The 25273-nt window shown below is 42.0% G+C and overlaps 1 long non-coding RNA gene across 3 annotated transcripts in view; it reads right to left on the minus strand.

Annotated features, from left to right (window-relative positions):
- LOC144314198 (uncharacterized) overlaps nt 1-25273 on the minus strand; it is a 53237-nt gene that overhangs the window by 24007 nt on the left and 3957 nt on the right. For all 3 annotated transcript variants that reach the window (XR_013380005.1, XR_013380003.1, XR_013380004.1), the window contains exon 2: nt 20390-20473. This is a non-coding gene — a long non-coding RNA (uncharacterized LOC144314198). The remainder of the gene's footprint in view (nt 1-20389; nt 20474-25273) is intronic.

Genomic DNA, 25273 nt, shown 5'->3' on the forward strand with positions numbered 1-25273 from the left:
AACAACTGCATGAGGACCTGTGACTGAGACCATTCGACGTGGCTCCAGAGGACAGACACATAACTTTCTTGTCAGCAACTCCACGCCCACCCCTGCTCCTTGGAGCCAGGCTCCTCTTATCGAGACAGGAAATCTCTAGTTGGGAGGGAATGAAGGGGTGGTGAGGAACAAATCCTCTAGCAGCCATCCACCCACCGGCCTGTAAAAGGAGAGGCCAGTCCAGAAAGCTGGTCAGCCTGAAGGCTACCCTCTCAAAAATCTCCCTGGCATTTATAAAAGGAAGAAAAGGAAAGGAGACTTCTGTCCACGATGGCACGTTCAAACAGAAATCAGAGAGTGTGTTGAGTCCCACTGAAGAGTGGACTGCTGGTATCTGTGGCCTCGAGCAAGTGACGGGCCACTCTGAGCCTCAGTTCCTTCATCTATGAAATAGGATACTAGTGCCTAAACTTAGTGCCCTGGGGCTACTGGAAAGACTAAAGCAAAGAATGAATGAGAAAGCACTTTGGAAAAAGTTCTAAGCATTATCCAGTGTCAGAATTACTACTGTGAGCATTCTTTGGAGCCTGCAATGGGAATCACCTGGAAGATTTCATACAGTGATGATTATCCTAAAACCAAGATGAGGTAAAGGCCAGTCTCATCGTAATGCTGTGTTACATGGGATCCTTTGAGAGCATCCTTTCTGAGTTTATCCAGAATGTGCAGCCTTGAGTTCAGTTGCCACCTAAAAATTGAGGGCCATTTGTTGTTTGCAGGAGTGTCTAGTCATATGAATATGTGCTCGTTATAAACCACTTAGGCAAAACTCACACCCACTTTGACCTGTACCCCGCCTACCTCTTTGTCTCATCCTCCCTTCTCCCTCTTCCTACCCTCATGGGAGTTAGACCTATCCCTGTTCTGTCACTGGGGTCAAACCCATGGGTTCATCTGGTATACAGACACCTGTATTTCTTTATGGACCGGTTATTCTGGTAGATTTTTTTTTCTCTTAATTAAATCCTTTATGTCTCCATTTACTCTCACCTGCTTGAATTTTAATTTTACTCCAGAGACAGAAGAAACACGAGAAGAAATTAGACTTCTTAAAAACCATTTAAGGAATATTTAGGAAAATGAGAAATTGAGGGCTGGCATATAGGGAAGGGAGAGAGAGCAAAAAGGTAAGATTGTACTACTGGTTCAGATGAGGTTTGTAGATACCACTTAGCTTGCCATTGGTTGCTGTCACCACATATGTGCTGCTTCAACCTGTGGCGGGGCAACTGTTCTGAGAGATTTTCTAAGACTTCCCAACCAGATTAATGAACTGTCCTAGAGTGTGATTTGTATCATGCCTGTAAGATAGAGGGGGGTGTGGGTGGCTCAGGGGGTTAAGTGTCTGCCTTCGGCTCAGGTCATGATCTTGGGGTCCTGGGATGGAGCCCCAAGTCAGGCTCCCTGCTCAGTGGGGATCCTGCTTCTGCCTCTCCCTCTGCCCATCTCCCTGCTCGTGCACTTGCTCTCAAGTAATTAAACTCTTAAAAAAAAAGATACCTGCAATATTTGTTAATCATCAGGCTCTTTAAACATCATGGTCACTATAGTCATGGAATTCTAAGAAACACCAAATACACACTAACACATTGAACAACAGATGAAAGAATGCAGGACCATCTTCTATCACTTAAGCTAAGTCTACCTCCACTCCATAGAACCAAATATAATATCTACTTCTAACCTGTGCTACACTGAGTATATCTTAAGGACATAAATGTGCTAATATATTTTATTACAACAAATTAGAAGAGAAAAAGGTAAATCAGACCCAGCCAGTAGACAAATAAATTCAGCACCTCTAAGCATCACTGTGAACCTGCTCAGTTTACTTCCTATTGTAAATATGGTTACTGTGTAATTTGATGTGTAAAGTCACAACAAGAGTAGTTTTGTGCGCTTATGCTGATTAAGTGCAAATAGATCCCCCAGCATCAATCCAGAAAGCACAGATACAGAGTGGGATGTATATATTTTAGAGGACTGGGCCTCCAGCCATCACTCAATAGATATCCATAGTTTCTTTTCCATGTCCTTTGCATAACCCTTCCAGTCCCTCATTTGGGATTTTAAAATGTATGGGAATCCTATAAATAGCTAGTCCCCAGCTCCACAGAGGTCCGTAAAGATCATCATAGGACACATAAACTATTTTCAATATTTCAAAAATCCTAATAGGGTATCACACATTTGTGTGGTAACTAAAATGCCATTTTCTTTTGGTTATGATCAGCTTAATTTAATTAACCAATGCTAGTTAGATCTGAGTTGGACATGTCTTTTTGTAGATGGTGTATGTGAAACAAGCAATTCTCAGTAAATGCAGTTAGATAAATATGTAAAAAGATAGAATCCACGTACATGGAAATGCCGTAACAAAGGGAAATAGCCCTAAAGCAGTCCTGGCTTGGTGGTGAAAATTGTGAACCCTTCAAGTAGCAACTTCTTGGGAGTAAGTTGTGGAGCAGATTAGAGATAAGAATTATTTCCTGCTGGTATGACCTCTTAGTATAAGGAATTCCCATTGTCCTGATAAAAGTTATGAATGTACTTCCTTAATTCTTATTCTCATCCAAGAGCAACCTCAATGATATTAACTATATGAATAAAATGGTAATTTGCATGCACACAAACACATGCACACACACACAAGCTGTAAACTTCAGAGGAAATATAAAGAGTGTGGAAATGAAAATGATCTTATCTTGCCTGATATGAATGTGAGCCCTTGGTAGGCTATATCTAGAACAGATTGGAAACCTTAGAAATAACCCATTACTGAAGTAATAAGCGGTTCTTTTAAGAGCATCTGTTCAAAGTTACACATACCTTATCAAATTTGAAGGACCTGGGATTTTGTTTGCTAAGAAAAAGATAGCAGATGAAGGTAGCTAAGGAAAAAGTAAGAGCAAATCAAGATACATTTACTCTTCAGACTTCCCACTGAGGCCCAAACAAGTTCACTTGATCAACAATGATATCCATTTCTGGTGTGGATAGCCTATCCTTACTTTATTCATTTGTTGACTTACTCCCTTTACTTGTTTATTTTTCTCTTTTTATATAATAGTCAACAATTTTGACTTCTAAAACCAGCCGTAGAACTGTACAGGTGAATACTGACAAAGAGCTTACAGTAGAATAGAATTCAGTAAAATAAATATGGTTGAACAACAAATACCTATTGATTACCTACTATGCACCAGATACTGTTCTAAGTGCTAGGACACAGCAGATCAAAGCAGATGCCAATTGTCACTCTGGTGCAGCTCATCTCTTGCTGTGAAGATTGTATGGCAAAGATATGCCCGGGGCACTACAGAGGTAAGAGGGTGAGTGGACCAGTCCAGTTTTGGAATCTGGTGGTAGAGTAGATTAGATTTAGTGGCATCCATTGTTCCTCATGCACAACAGCCACCCCAACATAAACCCTCAACCTGTTGAGAGACACTTAGAAAAGTGAGTTTGGGTGAATACCACATTATGTGTTATGAATTTCACAAGACGTTTTCAAGTCATTGATAATAATTAGTCCAGGAATCACCGTTTACCACTATTATCTTCACTGATAACATTTAATCCACCCAATCAAAAGTGAGCTTTTCACAAGTCTTTAGAAAGCCAAGATATGAAAAGTTGTTAATTCCTACCATTCTCATCTTCCTGGAAGATAGAGCTGACTTCTGTATCAGTTTAGTTTCCAATAAAACAAGGAACATTGAAAAGATTATCTCTGTGATTAGTTCAAAGCCAGACACTTTGAGCTTTCCAATGATGGAGCATAATCTAACATGATCTGCTTATGTGTCGAAAAATGTGTATGTACATTTTTATAAACATGTGCATGTAACGTAATTAAATGTGGCTTAGGAGATATACATGCTATATCATTAGCAGTGGTTGACTCTGGAGTGTGGAAATAAGATTGGCTGTTGGAGAAGAGAGACATTCTATGTGTGGATTCTTATATGATTGGATAATTATATGTTGCTTAGACTGTTTTTAAAATCTATAACATGCATATAAAGGCATATTTTAATTCTGTAAAAATAATACTAGCTAGTAGATAATTTATTTACCCAAACCACTCAATTTTGTTCTAATCGCCCATGGGCCTTTTTATTTTCAGCTAAATTACATGTGCTTATTTTTTATCATTTACCTGGAGATTTTCCTGATGAGAAAATGCAGAAGCATTAGCAGGAGTTTTGGGAACTGTGGGTTTTGTTAGGGGAAGTGAGGGACGGGGGAGTAGGGGTAATGATAGGCTTGGTCCTTCACCTACTCAGGTTCACTCTGCATTTTCTCATTTGTATAGTAATGTATAAAGGAAGTCAGAAATATTTTTAAAAATTAAAATTGTACAGCTAGAGGAGACTTTAGAGGTAATTTTTTATCTCTAAGGAAAATGAGGCCTAAAAATGTTAAGTGACTCACCCAACATCAGACATGCACTAAGCAATAGGGTGACATTGGAAGCCAGGTCTTTTTGTGCCATGCTATTTCTACTAAACCTCCCTATCTTTGAATCTCCAAAAGACCCATAAAGTCTAATTGAAACAGCTTTAAAATGCAAGGTTTACCAAACCTAAGTGCAGCATCTTACAATTTGGACACCAAATCATGAGATGTTCTGCCTGTAATCACTCAATTTTATGCCAGGTTCACCAAAAATATCTTCTTTAAAGTTTCCCTGGAGGTCCAGGTAATGCTTCAACCTCAAATTCAGGTAATTCTCTTAATAGCGGGGCATTTCCAGTTGGTAGTCTTTTTGGAGAGCAAGCTATGATGTCCCAGTGTCGTCTTATTCAGTCCTGATCAACTGGAGGACATCCAGGTCTGCACCAGGACACCTTCCTTCAATGATGAGTCCAATGTCCTCATCTCTCTTCCTTCAACCTTCTCTCCAAAATGGGGAGCAAATACGAAACTTTAATCCCGTGGTCATCCAGAACAATTTTAGGTGATGTAGACTCCTAGCCCAACTATTTAAGAGTTAAATCCTAACAATTGCACTCCAAAAGTGAGATCTATGGGCAAAAATATGCATTCAATTAAATTGAGCAGTGACAACAGAAAGGGGACCAAATATTTTTATAGGGAAAGTTTGTTAGTTCGGGGATTGGTGAAAGAACCTAAGATTGCTCAAGATCATTTTCAATAGGCCCAATTTGAGAAACAGAAACTTAATCATAAATTTGGTATTGCAATGAACAGTGAAGATATACACGGTTTTCATCATGCGCCCTGGCTCAAGCCCGGCATGCATTTTCCAATGTCATTTGTCAAAGCCCTTAAAGCTGAGGCTGTTAACAACAGCAGAAGAGCGCCTGTGAGTCACCACCCAGGCCTGCAGCAGAATGCCATGTACAAGCTACATTGACCTAATTGGACTGAAATTCAGAAGCTACACATTGACCTCCGAAGCAAGGACATTGGCTGTGCTTCTGGAGTCGACCCTCAGTTCACAAAGATACGAATTTGGACTAACTCCCATGCCCCTCATTTCTTCAAGTTCACTCAGGCAAAGACATTTTTTTCAAACAATTGTGTAAACAATTGAGTGGCGTCCTGACATCAGCTGGGCAACCCAAGAACTCAAGGGGCTCTTCCCTGAAATCCTCTTCTGTGTCACTCATTCTGTCTCTCCAGTCAACCACACATCAATTTCTCAAGCCCTGTGGGGATGTTGGGGGTCGATACCTAATAGTTTGCTATCTTTGCCGCCTTGCAGATGGTCGCAGGATAGAAGATAGGGATACATTTATCCCCGAAGGGGAATATCTTTTGATACAAGGTGAAAACATTTAAAAACCGAAGAAGACTGCAAAAAAAAAAAAAATGACATACTGGGTGATGCTGTTCTCCAGGAGGTATTTTTTACTCAGCTTGCTTCTCAGCACCCATAATGAGATGAGTACTATTCTCGGGAAAAGCAAAAACTTGTCACTATCTAAAGCTTCATCTACTTAAAAAAGAATATAGTGTATACATAAAGGACTCATTTACGGTATAATTGTCTACAACTGTACAGTTATTTTCCTGCATGAGTCTAACAGTTTCATAAATCTATATAAATGGAAAGATCTCCAAATTTCAGGTTAGGATATGTTTATGTATAAAATATACTTTTTTTCTCCATATAGTATCATGTTCACAATAAATGCTATAAAAAATAGTCTAGGTTATTCCTAGTTGTGTTATATTTTCCTAAGAGTTTTAAACAGGGATTTAGAATGATCTTAAACTGGAAGAGGTTGCTACCTTTATTAAATTGTCATTTTAGTAGAACCAGCTAAATCTGGATGCCAAATCCAGGAACTTCTTTTCAGTTTTGCTGAGATATAATCGACGGTATTGCACTGTGTTAGTTTAAAGGTGAACTACATAATGACCTGACTAAAAAAAAAAAAAAGTTTTTTTCCTTGTGATGACAACTCTTAGAATCTACTCTCCTAACATCCAGCAACTTTTTTGACCTAGAAATGTTTGAGTCCATGTGATCAGAGTATCTGTGTCCTGTTTTTTTCTTTTTCTTTTCTTCTTCTTCTTCTTTTTTTTTTTTTTTTTTTTGAAAATTGGGAATATGTTGCATTCCAGCTCCCAGAAATCAGAAGTACCCTTGAAATAATTAAAAGTTTGTTACCCCATCATATGCACAGAGATGAAAGGTGCAAACAGCACCCGGCTTCCAGGATGTTCCCCTACTAGGCAAAGGGAATGAACATAATGGTGAACCGCTGACAGGGCTGTCCTGTTCCTCCCAGGAACTCTGACTTTCCCTCTTGGCAGCTCAGCCAGCTTAGCCTCAACATTCTAATTGTCCTCCATTTTGCTTTTCAACTCTTCACAGGTACTAATTATCTTCAATTTATGATCACTGTGAAGCAGCAAATCAAGTTCCTTGTGTTTTTTTTTTTTTTTTCTTTCTCAACATTTTGTAAGAAGTGGGTCAAAATGGAAAATGTTGGACGTTCTAGAATTCTGATTTTTATTTTAACCAGCAGTGTATCAGGCACTTGCCTTTGAAAATTTATCATGGGGGTGGGGGTTGCCTGAGTGGCTCAGTTGGTTGAGTGAGTGACTCTTGATTTTGGCTCAGGTCATGATCTTGGAGTTGTGGAATTAAGCCTCGTGTAGGGCTCCATGCTCAGCGAGGAGTCTGCTTTGGATTCTCTCTCTTGCTCTCCCTCTGCCCCTCCTCCCATTCATGCCCTTTCTTTCTTTCTCTCTCTCTCTCTAAAATAAATAAAACCTTAAAAAAGAAAAAACAAAGAAAACCTATCATGGCACTTACAGGTTTCCCTTGAGGCTTTCTGAGATTCCTGCCCCTTCACTTGGCTTCACTACCCCTCATGGCTGGCATTCGGAGTTGATATGAAGCCCCATCTGCATAACAGCAATAGACAGGGAGGTAGTGTGAGTGAGCACGTGTTTATCCTCACACATTCCTCTCTGGTGATCTTCCCTTCAAAAGACAGTTGAATAAGAAGTTTCCAGATATGATTTAACAGAACCAAATATTTGGATTTTTTTTAAATGAATACTAAAATTCTGACTCAATATGGTACCACAAGCCAAGATGACAGAAGGTGATGCGTATGATGACAACTCATGATACAGACAAGTGAATGAAATTTCTTTTCACAGAAGAACATTCAAAATGTGGTCCACGTGCACTATTTAGAAATGTCCTCGTTAATTAAGGAGTGAAACTATAGTTTTTAATATAGTTACAGATTCATGCAGCCGTTTAATCTCCAAAAATTTCAGTTGACTACACAGATGGATTTATAACAACCTCTAATGGGTGTAACTTAAGATGGAACAGATGACTCTACCAACGGATTAATCAACCTCTTCCAAACTGCAAATTAAAAAAGAAACAAATCAAACACTGCATTTTCCTCGCAGATGTTAAGCAAAACATATTCAGTCTTACTCCTATAATTACAGCATTAGGAGAGATTTACCAACATCAAAGTAAATAAAAACACACCAAATGAAAGCTGATGAAAAACTAACAAGAGAATGAATAATAATTTTTTTTTTAAATCTCACAGCCATAGAATCTCTTATTGATTTCAATTGTGCATTCCTTCCTTTCACACGGAGAGGCCTGGAGTTAAAATAAAAATACAGGTCTTGAGACCTCGGCGACGTTCGAACCACACAGTATCTGACTACATTCATCTCCAGCATCTGCAGTTCATTTTTTTTTTAATCAAATGTTTTTGTTGTTGACTTCGTTGTTTTGGCCAACTTTCATTTAAGCATTTTTAGCACCAGAATAAAAGACACAAACAAACAAACAAACAAAAAAACATCAGTAGGGATGCCCCACATCCAGGATATTCGAAACAAATGCTCCAAATTGGCCTTGGCAGGGGTTGTACTGAGTTCAGATAGCAAGTTGTCACAAGTGATTTCCTATCAGTGACCCCCCTACCGGAAAACAGATGAGGGTCAGGGAGGACACTACTCTCCCAACAGATTTAGTAGCCAGCACCCCATCCCTTCATCTCCCCAAGGCCTCACCACCCTAAGTAAGTCACCATAGGATGGCCTACAGTCCGGCAGAGGCTGGACACCCCTGGTGCTGACTCAGTCTCCCCATGGCAGCCCTGCAGCAGGCCTTCCCATCGCCACGCAGCACTCCCAGCAGGACGGAATGATAGAGCTGCGGTGAATCAAAGCTCTAACTACTTCAGCTCCCGCCAGTCTGTCTCCACTCAAAGCGTCCATTTAGCCGGGAAGCATAGCAAAATTTATAGCCTGCACTTTTATCGTGTGGTGCTTCGACCCTGCAAGGAACCCTATACTCATGCCTGAAACCCTTTGAGGAGGGCAGACCCTCAATTTGTTGTAACCTATAGGCAAGTGCAGCCCGGGCTGCAAGTGGGTCTGAGATGAATCAGTTTGACGTTCACGAACCTCCTTAACTGTTACTTTGCATTTTACTTCTGCAGATGCCACAGGTTTATGAAACGATTGTCGCCAGCAATAATTCCATTTTTTCTATTCATTTCTTTTTTTGCACAACATATCTGTCAAGAATTTCAGATGCTGAATGTTGTCTGGGGAAATACTTCTAGAATGTCGATATGGAATGTCTTCCCCCCCACCCTCTAATTTTCAGAGTATTTGTTGATGAGGCTGGTGAGGAGATTCATGAAAATACTTGGTGTTCTCTTTATTCATACTCTCCAGAGTCCTGCCCTGGCACACCATAAAAATATATGGCATTGCTCCCCAAACCCCTGTAATATCCTAATCCACTTCCCTGCTTTAGTTTTTCTCCCTGGCAATTAGCACCATTCAACATACTATGTATAATACACAATATATACGTATCATTTATTTTGCTATCGTCTGTCTTAGTGCAGTGGAAGTGGCGTGAAGACTGGGATTTTTGTATGTTTTGCTTACTGCTGTATCTCCAGAACCTAGAACCAGACCCAGCGTTAGTAGGTGCTCAGTAAACACTTGCTGAACAACTGTCTTGCCATCATCATAAATTATTGATGTCAGGCAACGATTACCCTAGTTCATTTCTTTACTCTTAATAGTCTTCCATCCCAGACTCGCAGAGCCCTCTCCTAAAGCATCAGGCCCGGCCCAGACCTTTGTTCATCATTCCCGTCCCATCCCCATCCGTAAATCTCACCTACTCTAGTCCTGGTGGCTAATGTGATAAACTAAACCTGCAGGATAATAGCAGTTGAATGTGCTAACCAGTCACACACAATAAATAGTCATTTCGTGATTTAAAACTTAAACCTCAGGCAGTGGCCACTCAAATCCCAAGCGGCCTACCCTTGTCTCTCTGCGCCATTAGGACAATGGCAGGGAGGTGAGAGGGAGAAACCATCACAGGCTTCCAGCTCGGCCTGCGAGTGTTGGGCCAGTCATACCTAGGGCCCCGTCACAGGGCCCGGGGCTCGGTACACTTTTTCTGTAAAGAACCAGAAGGGGGCCCTGGGGGCCATACTCACTTGTGCTGTTGAGGTGTGAGCACAGCCGTACACAGTCGAATCCTGGCTGTGTTCCTGTAACACTTCGGTCACAGAGACATGTTTTCATGTCCGTGGGCCATAGTTTGTGACCTCTGTTCTGGGACCAGGGGGAATGTGAAACAATCCCAAACCTTCTCTCCAGGCTCTTCCCATCTAATATAGTTGTGTTGCTTGATCAATGCATTCAGATGTGGCCAGTAATCAAAAGTATCTGCACACCTAATGGTTATTTTTTATAAAAGGAAAAGAAAGATGATACCCACTGCTTGAAAATCACCATTCCTTCTCTTTGTAATGTGTTCATATGTACTGCCTGGCCCCTACCCCTCTCCCCCTATTCCCCCCTCCCACCCCATGGCCGCCCTGGAGGTACTCTGCTCTGACCCCCACTTCAGGAGCTACAGCGCTTCAGCAAATGCTCTTAGGTGATGGCCTCCAGGGACAAGTGCCGTCAGGATCTGCTAGTCTTTCTCTAAGGCCATAGTCTTCCTGGCAGCACCAAGGGGGACTAGGACCTGGTCCCTTCACCCAACCCCTACAAGAAGACCCCCCACCTCCCACAGGCACTTCTGCTCTAGAAACCCCCAGGCCCCCTTTCTCCTTCCTTTCCTTCTCCTAAGGTTTTCCCTGCCCAAGCCTGTTCCCTCTCTCATCTTTCACAGACCTTACCCCCCTCAGTACCCCCACCAAATCAAACCACCATACTCCCAGTTCCTCCCGCTGTCTGCCTCCCATCCCCACCACAGCCTACCCTCATTCTATTGAACTCTAGATGCTTGACACATTCATGTTATAAACCAAACCCCAATGTGGGTCAACAAATCTTGGGGTAGAAACAAACAAAAGGAAATGTCTTCTGCCTCTTCTCAGGGATTCCTTGGTCTGGTTTTAAATATTTAAATGTACTCTTCCCAAAATGTTCTCAGATTATTGTTAGGAAATCGGAGGAGTGATTGTAGCAGCTGCTCAGTTCATCTCATACATACAGAGGGTCAGGGTGGTGTTGAGAGGCAGTGCCCCCAGATACAGGACATGGCCAAGCAGCAGCATCTGGCCAGAGGTCCCGAGCGTCACTGCTCAGCTGAGACCTACACGGCGAGGACCTCCCAGGACCTGGGAGAGGTGAAAGACATAGGACCCAAACCTATTTAGATGAGAGACACCAAGTATAAGGAAACTCAGCTACAACTACTTTGGAGACCATCCAGAAGCACAGGTGTCCAAGCGCCAGCTGCCTTAGATCCCCAATGCCAAAAGCTTTCAGTTCCCCAGAATGAGCCAAGGCTCCCTTCTCTGCACCCTGCAGGCAGAGTGCCTTTCCTTAGAGAGGAGGGTTTGAGGTTTGAGGTGCCCTACTCGGCCTCCAAAAGGGCCACAGAAAAGCCCAGGGTCTCAGTAATGATGGTGGCAGCTGCTCCCAGGGGAAGTTTGGTTTCTGCAGTGTAGCTGACAGTATGAAAACAGGAGGATGTAGCACTGAGGACAGGAGAAAGAGGAGGGGCAGGAGGAGGAGAGACAGAAGGAAACAAAGTCAGATGTAAAACCAATTAAAGGGTAAGACGTTTGTTCAAGGCACTGGTAATGAGTTAATCATTGCCGTTGATCATTACCTTCTGTTGGCTCTTGACCACCTGAGACCTTGAAGAGAGCCAACAGTTCTTGTGATAAGGCAGGCTCTCCGGGGGCCCGCAGCTCTGGGAATCCATGCGTGAGAAATACAGCCAAGTCATTCCATCAACCTGGGACTCGGTCTCCTTATCTCAAGAGAAGTGAGGCTGGTATTCCATGAAGACTCTGAGCCCCATCACAGCTCCCATTCTGTGATTAGGTATGACCCGAAAAGCAGGCCAACCCCCACCCAGGGGGCTTACCAATTCCTACCTGTTTGCATTCCTTACAAACCTTGCAGAGGGTTTAGGGGCCAAGCCTGGAAATGGAATGTCTTCTTTCCTCCCACATACTACCAACTGAATGAGAGGCAGATTAGGGAGGGTAGAAAGAAAGGGATGGAGGCGAAGGGGGTGGGTTATCACTTTGTTCTCCGATGGTCAGGTGGACAGTGGCTCTCTCACTGCATCAGAAGGTTCGGGAAGATGCAGGGAATGGGTCAAAACTGGACCTGTTGAGACTGAGTTACATGGAGGGCAATAAGCAGAGGTTACAGAGAGATTTCTGGAGGCACTCTTTTTTTTTTTCCAAATGGGGAAATTTATGCCCGGGGAGGTTATGTAAACCAGTCAGGGAGGAGTCAAGGCCCAGATGTGCTAATTCCTAGTCCATTGCTCTTTCCACTCCACCCCTGCCTTCGAACTTTGTAGTAATGACAAGAGAGGGTCTCTCTCCCTCATCCACTCGTAAATCACTCATTAGTCTCTGTGGTTATTCATTTAAATGTGTGGAGAGGATAAGCCTCAGGGAACTTCATGAGGGATGCAAAAATCATCTTCGACTGTAGGCACTTACACTAGTTTCTAGTTGATGTAGACTAACATTCCATAATTTGATAGATCTGTTCCATTTTTAGTTCAAAGTATATGGAGCTAATTTACTCAGACTCTACTTGGTTCCAGTTTCTCAACATCCGAGTTTATCAAAAATATCCTCAGTGTGATTCACATGCCAACTTCAAGAAGGTGTGGTCATAAAAAAAAAATGCTATTCAAACCTTTCCCGAATATCCTCCCTTTCCCCATCCCTAATTCAATTCCAGGTATAAAGCACACACACAGAGAAGGCGTCTTCCCGGAAAGAGGTCCCCCACTTTCTCAGGAAGGGGCATCGAGGGAGCCATCAGGTTTCACTTCATAGGAATTCATTGATCCTCAGATTTTGCTCATGGTAAAGGCAGAGGCAGCAAATGTCGTGAGAAAAGTCACATTTTCCAATGTTTTCCCAGGATGTCTCACACAGTAACCATCCCTCTACAACAGATTTCTCTCTGGACTCTTCAGAGAGCTGTGCCCGATGTCTGAACTTTTCAAGTAGCCACCTAAGAACTCACAGCATCGTTGAAGTGTGCTACATTTTTTTTTCTTTTTCTTTTTCCAGTCCACATTTGCCAGGTTAAACAAGAGTGGAAACCGGACGAGGTACACTTGCAAGAATTTCTCAATCTGCCTTGCAAGAAGCTAGATTTTCAGTACATCTGCCCCCTCCTTGTCTTGTTGTTCAAGTGTTCTTTCTGGGGAGCTCTCCAGTGAAACAGCAGCATCTGGCCTTCGACAAAGATTAAAAACCTGAGGGAAAAAGACCCCCCACCAGTACCACCACCACCAACCCTTTGCTGAGAAGAGGCCGAAGAAGCTGCTGGAGGAGTTCACACTTAGAAAAAAAAAGCATTAGCAAATATAAAATGTAATTTGCTGTATGTGAACCTTAGTAAGAAAAAAAGAAAAAAAGAAAAAGCCTAATATTTACACAGCTCCTTCCACTCCATGAACTTCAAACATGACCTCCACTTTTCAGCAGGCAACCTTGGATTCACTGACTCATCCTTTTCCTACCAGGGCAGTTTCTGGCCAAGTCACACTCCATTGGCTTCCTCCGCAACATCCCTAAGCGAGACCCGGCCTTCTCTTTCCACTTCTGACATTCCTGCTGGGAGTCGGTCATCTCTCACCCGCTGACTTCTCCTGTTCCTTGTCCGAGGTTCACAGAGATGGCCAGCACGTTGAGAGCTCATTCTGGCGGAACTGAAATTCAGCAAATTGCTTTGCAAGTGCTCCTAGAGACCGAGTCCATGCCTTCTAGAGAGAATCCACTGAATTCTTCCTGAGCTCCCTTTAAAGTCCTTCCCTTGAATGTGACCAGCGGAAATCCCTACAGTCTACATTGTGCCCCACTTTTCTTTTTTCTACCTGAGATGGAGAACTACTGGTGCCCAGTTTCGTGTGTTCCCCCTTGGTTACATTAGTCAATAGAAATAAATTCTTAATCTTTCAGTTTACCTGACCAAACAAAACACCTCTGGTGTCTTTAATCCTTTTTCACAGTCTTACTTGATGCCATGTCCTACTGTTTTCATCAAGCTTTGCTTTCCCTCCTCACTTGGACCATGGAGCTGCCAACTGAATACAGTCCTCTCTAGATGATGTGACCATTGCTGATACATTGGAGATACCCTCCTGGCTGCTTCATTTATTTACGCTCCAGCCTTGAACTGGCCTTTTGAAAACCTGCTTTTGGTTTTCTGACTGTTTAACTTTGAAACCCAATTCCTTTAACATATATAACACCAACATTGCCTCTGTGGAGTTTCTTTTTCCCCAGCCTGCCCCCATTGGGCTGGCTTCCTCCCAGCAATCTGACAAATTGATTCTGAGATCTAATGCTACCCTTCCCTGTGACTTTTCCCTGATGGGAGGAAATGAGTCTGGCTGGGAAAACTCTGCCCATAAAGTCCCCAGAATTGTCAGGCTTTTCTTTGGGTCATCAGTATCAATATTAGTTCCCAATATTGTCTGCTTCCCCACACTTTGCTCAAGGGAATTTAGAGAAATATATAAAACTTTAAAATCAAGACCAGATTCTCAAACCTTAGGTATGGACATCTTTTAAGAAAAAACAATTCTTAAGATAAATGTGCTAACCTCAATTATTTAATTAAAATTATTTAATTAAAATTATTTTAATTAAAATGTTACTTAAATATCTACATGCATATAAATTCAGGCATTAACTCCTTATATCCATAGCTTTTAAACTATCAAATCAAAATATAATTATGAATTCAGCATAAATTGAAAATGCATAAAATTCAAATGAAGTAACATAGGCAATGAATTTGCATTGTGGGAATGAAATCTTCTTGCTCAATGTGAAAAGGGTGCCAATTGCCATGGCCAAGATTCTTTTAAGTTTCCTGCACCTGCAGTATTATTTGTGATGTCATGATTCCATTTTCCCAACATATTTTTTCATCCTACTTTCTCCAAACCTGTTTCTTGAGAACACTGTAATGTATTTTGACCTTCACTTGACCAGAACCCATCAATTAGGGGGTTCAACTTACCTTTCTTCTTGTCTGCCAGCATTTTGGGTTACACTGCCTTTAACTCAGGTCATGATGCTGGGGTCCTATGATCAAGTCCTGTATCAGGCTCCCCACAGGGAGTATGCTTCTCCCTCTGCTTATGTCTCTGCCTCTCTCTCTCTCTCTGTTTCTCTCATGAATAAATAAGTACCATCTTTAAAAATATAAAAAAATAATAAAAGTTACTTAAAATCCTTTTAGAGATCAAAAAGCTATCTGAGATGTACATTTGCAAATCTAAAAATACATGCAGGGGCTGAAATCTACAGACGTAGGTTCATCATGCAGATAATCCAAAATGTACTGCTTCTTTGCCATTCAAGTGAAAATATAAAATTTAAAGATTTTCATTAGGAATCCACAACCCAGGAGAACATGACCACAGACTTCGAAAGAGAGAAGTTTAGTTTGAAAAACAAGGAAGAGGTTGGAGGAGAAAGAAGCCTTGGAAAAACCTATGGACACTAGATCGTCTTAGTTAATCTGTCAACTTGCAAGGAGGAAAGAGAGACCTAAGAGGTTAAACTGTTGGTTGGGAACAGCTCCAGGTCTCTGGATACCAACTTTGTGCCCCTTTCTGCTATATCAGCATTTACCAAGCTGTTTTATATTTTATGATGCCACCTCGCATCAATAATTTGCATACACAAAGCCAACTGACTCTCCAAAAAAATTCTAATAAGCCAACACATCATATTTTTTACAATAAACCAAATAAAATACTTATACGTCCACTTAAGTTGCCATTAGTTGTCTCTTGACAGTTTTAAAGACTGCCTAGAGCTTCTAAGTGTGTTCAGATCTCTACCATTCTAAAGGACCTCCATATTCCTTCCCAAATTATTCCTCCCCTTATTTCAGGTACACTTTCTTAAAAAATGAAGTAGAATTTGATGTCTCCATTTGTTGGAGTAACCCACACACATGGGCTTCTGTTCTCATGACTCCATTGAAATTGTCCCCTCCAAGGCCATGCGAGACCCTTGTCTCATCCAGTGGACTCTGTATTACCCTATCTGGCCTTCCCAAAGGACATGAAACTCCTTCATGACTTATCTTTTATTTTTTTTTCCAAGATTTTATTAATTAATTAAGTCAGAGAGAGAGAGAGAGGGAGGTGCAGAAGGAGAGAGAGTGTCTCAAGCAGATGCTGTGCTGAGCGCCAGAACTGAATGTGGGATTCGATCTCATGACCCTGAGTTCATGACCTGAGCCCAAATCAAGAGTCAGACACTTAAGCTACTGAACCACCCAGGTGCCCCTCTTCCATGGTTTTTCCCACGTTTCTCTCCCTTTTGTCTGTCGGCTCTTCTGATTGCATTGTCATTGCATTGCATCGTCATTGTCTTTTCTGGTTTCTTTTCCGCACTTTATAAATATTGATATTCCTTAGGATTCCATAATGGACCTTGTTCTTTCCTTAAGATTTCATGTGGCTCCATGTCTGATGGTGGCCAATCAAATGTGTCCTTGCAATTCATCTTTTTCTGGAGTCCAGATACATAGTTCTGAGCAACTTTAACTTTAAAAGACAAGCAGAAGATTCATAGCCTGCAAAAAGCAAGAGACTTGGTGATAATAGTTTCTACATGGAAAGTAACAGGGGAAATGAAGAAGTTTCAAAGAGAGGGTAGTCAGCTGGTTCAGATGCCATGGTGATGTCAAAAAAGATAGGAATGGAAGTATTCTTTAGACAGCTAATTGGAGGTCACTGGAGGCCAGTGGGATGCACTGGCCTTTGTGGGATCCCAAATGCAGAATGAAGTGGGTTGGTGAGTGAGTTAGAAGAGAAAAAATACCGACTGTAAATGTAGAAAAGTTACAGCAACTTAACTGGAGAAGCAAGGGATGAGAAAACCAAGGAGAAGAGCCAGCTCTGTCGTTGACTAGCAGTGACGGAGGCAAGGGTGGTGGCGGCATGCCTCTAGCTGACTGACAGAAAGGGCAGGTATTCAAAGTGTCCCCACTGGATGGTACATCTGCCTTCTTGGAAATAGGAAAATAAGAGGTAAGATTGTCTTCTGAGGTTCATAGAGAAAATGGTGAGAGTTTTGAGGAGAGTTTAATAAAAGAAGGACCTGACCAGGCTCCTACTTAGGCTCTCACATCTCCTACAAGCTGTTGTTAGAGAGATGTTTCTGAAATATAGATCCAGTCATGACACTTTTTGGCTCCCAGTTTCCCACAAGATGAAAACCTCCCCCGTAGCATGGTGCCTGGAGCCCTCTGTGATACAGCTCCCCTCTCGGCCTGCCCTTGCCACACCACCGCCACCTCTCCCACCTGGCTTCCAGCACCAGGATTTTCTAGAGCTCTCTAGAATTCCCCTAACCTCACTACTCATCCTGGAAAACTGCCATCCACCCTTCAAAATCAAGTTTAAGAATTTCTAATTGGTCCTAGGTATAGTTTATTTTTCTTAACCTGTTTCCCTTTGCTCCAATTTCACCCCTTCTTAATTTTTTTTTATTTTTTATTTTTAGAGATTTTCTTTATTTGAGAGAGTATGAGTGCTGGGGGAAGTGGCAATCGGAGAGGGAGGAACAGACTCCCCCACTGAGCAGGGAGCTGGATGCAGGGCTTGATCCCAGGACCCTGAGGTCATGACCTGAGCCGAAGGCAGACACTTAACTGGCTGAGCCACCCAGGCGCCCCCACCCCTTATTTGTTATTGCGTTTATTTACCTTTGCACTTTGACTGTTAGGTATCTCCATATAGTGTCTCAAACCTCTCTGGGGCACTTCTTTCAATTATTTAACTAAGTAGACAAGTTCGTTTATATTATGCGCAAAATATAATCTATAATTTCGAGAAGCTCCCAGGGCAACAGTCCACCACAACATGGTGTGACTCGCTGTGGAAGAAGGTTGACTGAGCTACCCCCAGAGGAGGAGAGAGAGTGAGGCAGATGAGAAAGGTACAGGAGGCCCCTGAGGGCTTCGTGTGTGTGTTTACATGTGTGGTACTGCCCCCTCACAAAGAGGTTCCATGGTAAGTTCCATGAAGGCCAGGGTGGAGCCTTGTCCAGGAGGGTGTCCCCAGCATTGACTGTCACAGTGTTGTTGCTCAGCAAGGTTAAACATTCACTGTATTGAGGAAATCATTCTTCTTCCTTTCAGGAATTCATGGACACCTGATGTAGTTTGTTTCCATCAGAAAGATTACTCACTTTTTCTAATGTTTTGTGCCTTCCTGAAAAATGTGTTCATGACCCTTGAGGGAAAAAAAGAAGTCCTTTCTGATGCTACTCTGGAAGTCAAGTCATTCCTGCCCTCCCCACTGTCATCTGTTTCTTGCTCTGGTCTTCTGTTTCCTTAATTATTTTTTTTAAGATTTTATTTATTTATTCACGAGAGAGGGAAGTAGAGACATGGGCAGAGGGAGAAACAAACTCCCTCCACGGAGCCTGATGCAGGACTTGACCCCAGGACCCTGGGATCACAACCTGAGCCGAAGGCAGACGCTCAACCACTGAGCCACGTAGGTGCCCCTGTTTCCTTAATCCTTGATTCAACTTCTTTCACTAAGGGCCAGCCCAGGGTCAGCTCTTCTTCTGTGCCCATCACCATAGATTCAGTATCTTCCTTCCTTCATTTCTTTTTTATAAACTAATAGTTTGTCAATTTGCCTAAAAAGAAATATCTGTGACCATTTTGCAGGACTTTGTTTTTAATTCAAAGGAGAGAAATAAGAAAAAAGCCCCACTTTCCCCCTTTCAAGATAGTTCTTGCACATCATTGTTTGGTGCTCAACCTAGCATGACTTCTACTTTATATATTTGGGTTGCTAAAGAGCAGAGTCACTGTTATCTGTCTAATTCAAAATCATGATTTTCCTCTGAACTGTTCTAATCTAGGCTTTGCCAGCAGATGGGCTTATACCTAAAATAAGACTAGCTTCTCGCTTACTGGTTTTCTGTTTAAATTCTTTTTTATAGGAAGATGAAAGCCTAGGGGTTGAAATTTTCACTTTTCCTGTGATTATTTGTTGCAGAAATTTCTGGACTTGAGATTTGCAGCTGCAAAATATGCACCTGCAAAGGCTGCAGTATCCAGTCTCACTTGTCCACATGCCTCTCTCGGCTCACCTGCTCCTGATAATTCTAGATGATTCTAGACACCATTTTTTTTCCTAAGGTGGGAACCATACTCCTGCAATAAAGCCCTCTCTTGCAGACCATCCATGTCTTTCAGGTCATGTGTACATTCCCCTTTCCTCCAAAGACTAATTTTCAGCAACAAGACAACTGTTCTTATATATTTTTAAAGATTTTATTTATTTATTCATGAGAGACACAGAGAAAGAAAGAGAGAGAAACAGGCAGAGGGAGAAACAGGCTCCATGCAGGGAGCCGGACGTGGGCTGATCCCAGGTCTCCAGGATCACACCCTGGGCCAGAGGCGGCGCTAAACCACTGAGCTACCTGGGCTGCCCCAACTGTTCTTATATTAAAACTCCCTCCATTATCAAATAAGAATACATTTGGAGTGACCATATTTCTTGGAGTAAGGAGAAGAGAATCCAGGATCCATTTTAGAGTGATAGGAGACAGTCACTACATAGGCACATTTGGTCAACTGCTGACTTGTTTGGTTTCCCTGATGCAGATATGCAACTTTGGGGTCGAACTGAATTTCATGGAATGATAGAAAAAAGGTTGAGAGCTGCCACCTTCTTAGCTCTTCCCCAGTCAGCTCTTGGCCTCTATTAGAAATGTTGATCAAATATTTTAACAACACTGTTCAAAGAGGTGCCAGGTTATTAGTCTGTCCAGAGAACCCAGTGTCTTGGTTCCCTTCCTTGGTGGTAATGGATAGCTCAGAAGTCATCACTTCCTAAAACTAGCTTGTGTCGCTTTTTCCCTAACGTGTTCCCTTATCGTTGCCAGCATGCAGACTCATCAGTCACTTCTTTGATGACATGTATCCTCCTAAGGTTTTCTCGAGCTGTCCCTCCTCTGACTTGGCATTTTAATTCTGAGAAAAAAATTCACTGTAAACCCTCTCTTCCCAAACATGCTAAATAAAGCTGAGTGGTGCACGATTTGGGGATCCCCCCATCTTACCTCCCGGTTCAGAGAAGGGCCCATTTTCTCTGGGTGGAAAGTTGTAAGCATATGGAATTGGTTACTAGAAGCGTTGGTTCAGGATGTTTCTGATCCTTAAGCCAGTTCCCTAACCATGACAAAACATTCCCCACAATCTCATCGTGACTCACTTTTATTTTTAAATAACCTCTGGTGTGGAACTTTGTCAAGGCTTTTTGAAAGGTTAAAGAAATTATGTCCGCATGCTTACTTACCCTCTCAGAAAATTTTAGTAGATTAAGCACATTCTCTCCTGACAGAAATCCCTGGCTATGGTTGCCGAAGATCCCATGACCGCCCTGTAATTCATAAACATGAATGTATCTAAATCTTAATGTGTGCTCATAATAATGCTCAGTCCTATGAGGGTATAGAAAGGATATGAAGACATAAAGCTGTGATGGCACAGTCTTTGGTACTAAACAGCTTACAGTCGAGTTAGGCTAAAACATATATTACAGAATCATTGGGAAAAAAACAAGACACGTAAGTGTGGTGATGACATAAATTATGAAAGGAGTTCAGAAAATGCAGGAACAAGGGTGTTCCAAGGAACGTGAAAGAATCTTTGCAAAGGAGAGAGCCCTTTAGTTAGGTCTTGAAAGCCGAGTAGGCTTTTAGAGATGGACAGAGGAGGAGAGAGGGGCCACAGGGGCTTTCAGGCATTTCTGAAATAAAAGAAGGGGAAACAGCACAAGCAGAGACTTAGAGGTAGGATCATCTCCTTACAGTGGAGGAAACACCTGAAGCAGTCTGATAAGTTGAGAGAAACCAAATGAAGAAAAGTCTGGAGCACCCGGCCCTAAGAGTTGGAACTGGATATGATAGTTGAGACTTATTCACTGAACTTAATAGTGCCGAGAAAGAAGGTGTTTGGCAGTGGGAAACAGAAACAGGTTATTGAAGGGCTATCAAGACACTTGAAATTGAGAATTAAAAAAAAAAATTATATCAGGATAGTGTAAGTGTGAAAAAAGAGGGTGCTTGAGGAGAAATGGAAGATGCAAGGAATGGAAATAATGGACGTAAAGTTGTCAAGGAATTACTCTTGGTACCAAAATCCTTGTTTGCTAGGGCTGTCATGGCAAAGTAGTGCAGACCAGGGCGCATTAAATGGCAAATGTATTTTCTCGGATTTCTGGCGGCTCATAGTCTAAAATCAAAGTGTTGACAGAGCCACGCTCCCTTGCAAGGCTCCAATGAAGAATCTTTCCTTGCCTCTTTCAGCCTCTGGTGGCTGCTGGCCGGTCTTGGTGTTCCTTGGTCTATGGCCACATCACTCCAAACTCTGCCTCCATCCCAAATGGACTTCCTGCCTGTTTGTCTGTGTCTATGTCCTCATCTAGGCCCGCACCAATCTCGTATGACTTTCTTAATTCATTACATCTGCAAAGACCCTATTTCCAAATAAGGGCACCTTCTGAGGCTCCCCGTAGACATGAATTTGGGAGGAACGCCATTCAACCAGTGCTCAGTGTGAAATCCAGAAAGCATGGGGAGGGGCTAGGCTTACAGGACCTCAAGGAGAGGGAAGCGTAGTGAGGGAAACCTCTCTACCTTGTGTTTGTGGCCACGCTTAAAAATTAAATTGACAACACAGATTAATGGGAGAAAAGTGCACAGATTGTATTTAATATTTTTATATGTACACAGGCGTCTTCAAGAAGAAAATAAAGATGCAAAGAAGTCCTTAGGCCTGAAAGCTTCCTGAATTGTTAACTATTTTTTAATATATTTTTATGTAAATTCAATTAGCCAATATATAGTACCTCATTAGTTTCAGATGAAGTGTTCAATAATTTATCATTGCATATAACACCCAGTGCTCATCATATCACGTGCCCTCCTGTTTTACTGGAATTATTCTCCTCTCATCCAAAGGATCTGATAACTTGGGACAGAGGAGAGGAAAGAGGAAAATCCTCATTTTCTCAGACTCTTCTTTGAAATCACTGATGCTGTCCAGCCTGTCGACTGTGAGTGAGGAGATGAGGGTGGGTGAGAACCAAGCCTGTTCACGTACGAGGCCGTGACCTTTCCTCCACCCTGTGCAAGAGCCAGGCTTGGTTTGGCATCTGCAGACACCCTCAGTAAATGAGAGCCATTTTCCACAGCTATTTTCACAACATTTTGGGGACATGCAGGCAGCTGTCGCTGGTATTTTAAAGCTTCCCACAGCAGTAACGGACGCCAGGTCTCCTGGTGGTGTCGTATAAATGCCCTAGAACAGCTGGCTCATCCAAGTTTTCCTTATGATACGTTTGAATATAAACTGGGTGGATCAGGTTGGTTCTTATTACTGAGGCACAAGTGTAAAACCACATGGAACAACGAGGTCACTCCTGGATCCACTTTGCCATCAGAGTCTATCAGACATCCTTCCAAGGATCCAAATTCAGTCACCCTGAAAGGTGTCAGAATCGAACTGAAGACCCCCAGGAAATGGGTGGTCTTTACTGCATGTGTGTTACATGTCAATGAAAAGTTGGTGTTTTGTTTTTTTTTAATCTGTACGTGAACTATGTTGTATGGAAGCACTGAGAACAGATGGAAATACTCATGCTTCCTGATCAAAACTCTTCAGAGTGTAGGGATAGAGGGAACATTCCTCGACATCTTAAAAGCCATCTATGAAAAGCCCACAGCAAATATCATTCTCAATGGGGAAGCACTGGGAGCCTTTCCCCTAAGATCAGGAACAAGACAGGGATGTCCACTCTCACCACTGCTGTTCAACATAGTACTGGAAGTCCTAGCCTCAGCAATCAGACAACAAAAAGACATTAAAGGCATTCAGATTGGCAAAGAAGAAGTCAAACTCTCCCTCTTCGCCGATGACATGATACTCTACATAGAAAACCCAAAAGTCTCCACCCCAAGATTGCTAGAACTCATACAGCAATTCGGTAGCGTGGCAGGATACAAAATCAATGCCCAGAAATCAGTGGCATTTCTATACACTAACAATGAGACTGAAGAAAGAGAAATTAAGGAGTCAATCCCATTTACAATTGCACCCAAAAGCATAAGATACCTAGGAATAAACCTAACCAAAGAGGTAAAGGATCTATACCCTCAAAACTATAGAACACTTCTGAAAGAAATTGAGGAAGACACAAAGAGATGGAAAAATATTCCATGCTCATGGATTGGCAGAATTAATATTGTGAAAATGTCAATGTTACCCAGGGCAATATACACGTTTAATGCAATCCCTATCAAAATACCATGGACTTTCTTCAGAGAGTTAGAACAAATTATTTTAAGATTTGTGTGGAATCAGAAAAGACCCCGAATAGCCAGGGGAATTTTAAAAAAGAAAACCATATCTGGGGGCATCACAATGCCAGATTTCAGGTTGTACTACAAAGCTGTGGTCATCAAGACAGTGTGGTACTGGCACAAAAACAGACACATAGATCAGTGGAACAGAATAGAGAATCCAGAAGTGGACCCTGAACTTTATGGTCAACTAATATTCGATAAAGGAGGAAAGACTATCCATTGGAAGAAAGACAGTCTCTTCAATAAATAGTGCTGGGAAAATTGGACATCCACATGCAGAAGAATGAAACTAGACCACTCTCTTTCACCATACACAAAGATAAACTCAAAATGGATGAAAGATCTAAATGTGAGACAAGATTCCATCAAAATCCTAGAGAAGAACACAGGCAACACCCTTTTTGAACTCGGCCATAGTAACTTCTTGCAAGATACATCCACGAAGGCAAAAGAAACAAAAGCAAAAATGAACTATTGGGACTTCATCAAGATAAGAAGCTTTTGCACAGCAAAGGATACAGTCAACAAAACTCAAAGACAACCTACAGAATGGGAGAAGATATTTGCAAATGACATATCAGATAAAGGGCTAGTTTCCAAGATCTATAAAGAACTTATTAAACTCAACAGCAAAGAAACAAACAATCCAATCATGAAATGGGCAAAAGACATGAACAGAAATCTCACAGAGGAAGACATAGACATGGCCAACACGCATATGAGAAAATGCTCTGCATCACTTGCCATCAGGGAAATACAAATCAAAACCACAATGAGATACCACCTCACACCAGTGAGAATGGGGCAAATTAACAAGGCAGGAAACAACAAATGTTGGAGAGGATGCGGAGAAAAGGGAACCCTCTTACACTGTTGGTGGGAATGTGAACTGGTGCAGCCACTCTGGAAAACTGTGTGGAGGTTCCTCAAAGAGTTAAAAATAGACCTGCCCTACGACCCAGCAATTGCACTGTTGGGGATTTACCCCAAAGATACAAATGCAATGAAACGCCGGGACACCTGCACCCCGATGTTTATAGCAGCAATGGCCACGATAGCCAAACTGTGGAAGGAGCCTTGGTGTCCAACGAAAGATGAATGGATAAAGAAGATGTGGTTTATGTATACAATGGAATATCACTCAGCCATTAGAAACGACAAATACCCACCATTTGCTTCAACGTAGATGGAACTGGAGGGTATTATGCTGAGTGAAGTAAGTCAGTCGGTGAAGGACAAACATTATATGTTCTCATTCATTTGGGGAATATAAATAATAGTGAAAGGGAATATAAGGGAAGGGAGAAGAAATGTGTGGGAAATATCAGAAAGGGAGACAGAACGTAAAGACTGCTAACTCTGGGAAACGAACTAGGGGTGGTGGAAGGGGAGAAGGGCGGGGGGTGGGAGTGAATGGGTGACGGGCACTGGGGGTTATTCTGTATGTTAGTAAATTGAACACCAATAAAAAATAAATTTAAAAAAAAAGGAAATACTCATGCTATTCAAGTGGTGAATCTAGACTTCTTGCACTACTTTGAGTAGACATTTAGTTTGCCTTAAAAAGATTCCCCTTCCACTGCCTTTGGCCCCAAGTTTTTACAATCAACTTTCCTGGTGTCTCTAGGGGTTTTTCTATGTTGTTATTTTTTATATTAATAGGCTTTGGTAAAAAAATATTTATTTTCTGTTAATTCAGTGAATCCTGGACCCAAAGGAAGACCAGCAGCAAAAGAAAAGTGTACGGCTAATGTTGAGATAAGTCCTAAAGATAAATTTGTGTGGGTGCATTTTGAGGGGGTGGGGAGGTGGTT

The sequence above is a fragment of the Canis aureus genome, chromosome 5 (genome assembly GCF_053574225.1).
Source record: "Canis aureus isolate CA01 chromosome 5, VMU_Caureus_v.1.0, whole genome shotgun sequence".
Lineage (NCBI taxonomy): Eukaryota > Metazoa > Chordata > Mammalia > Carnivora > Canidae > Canis > Canis aureus.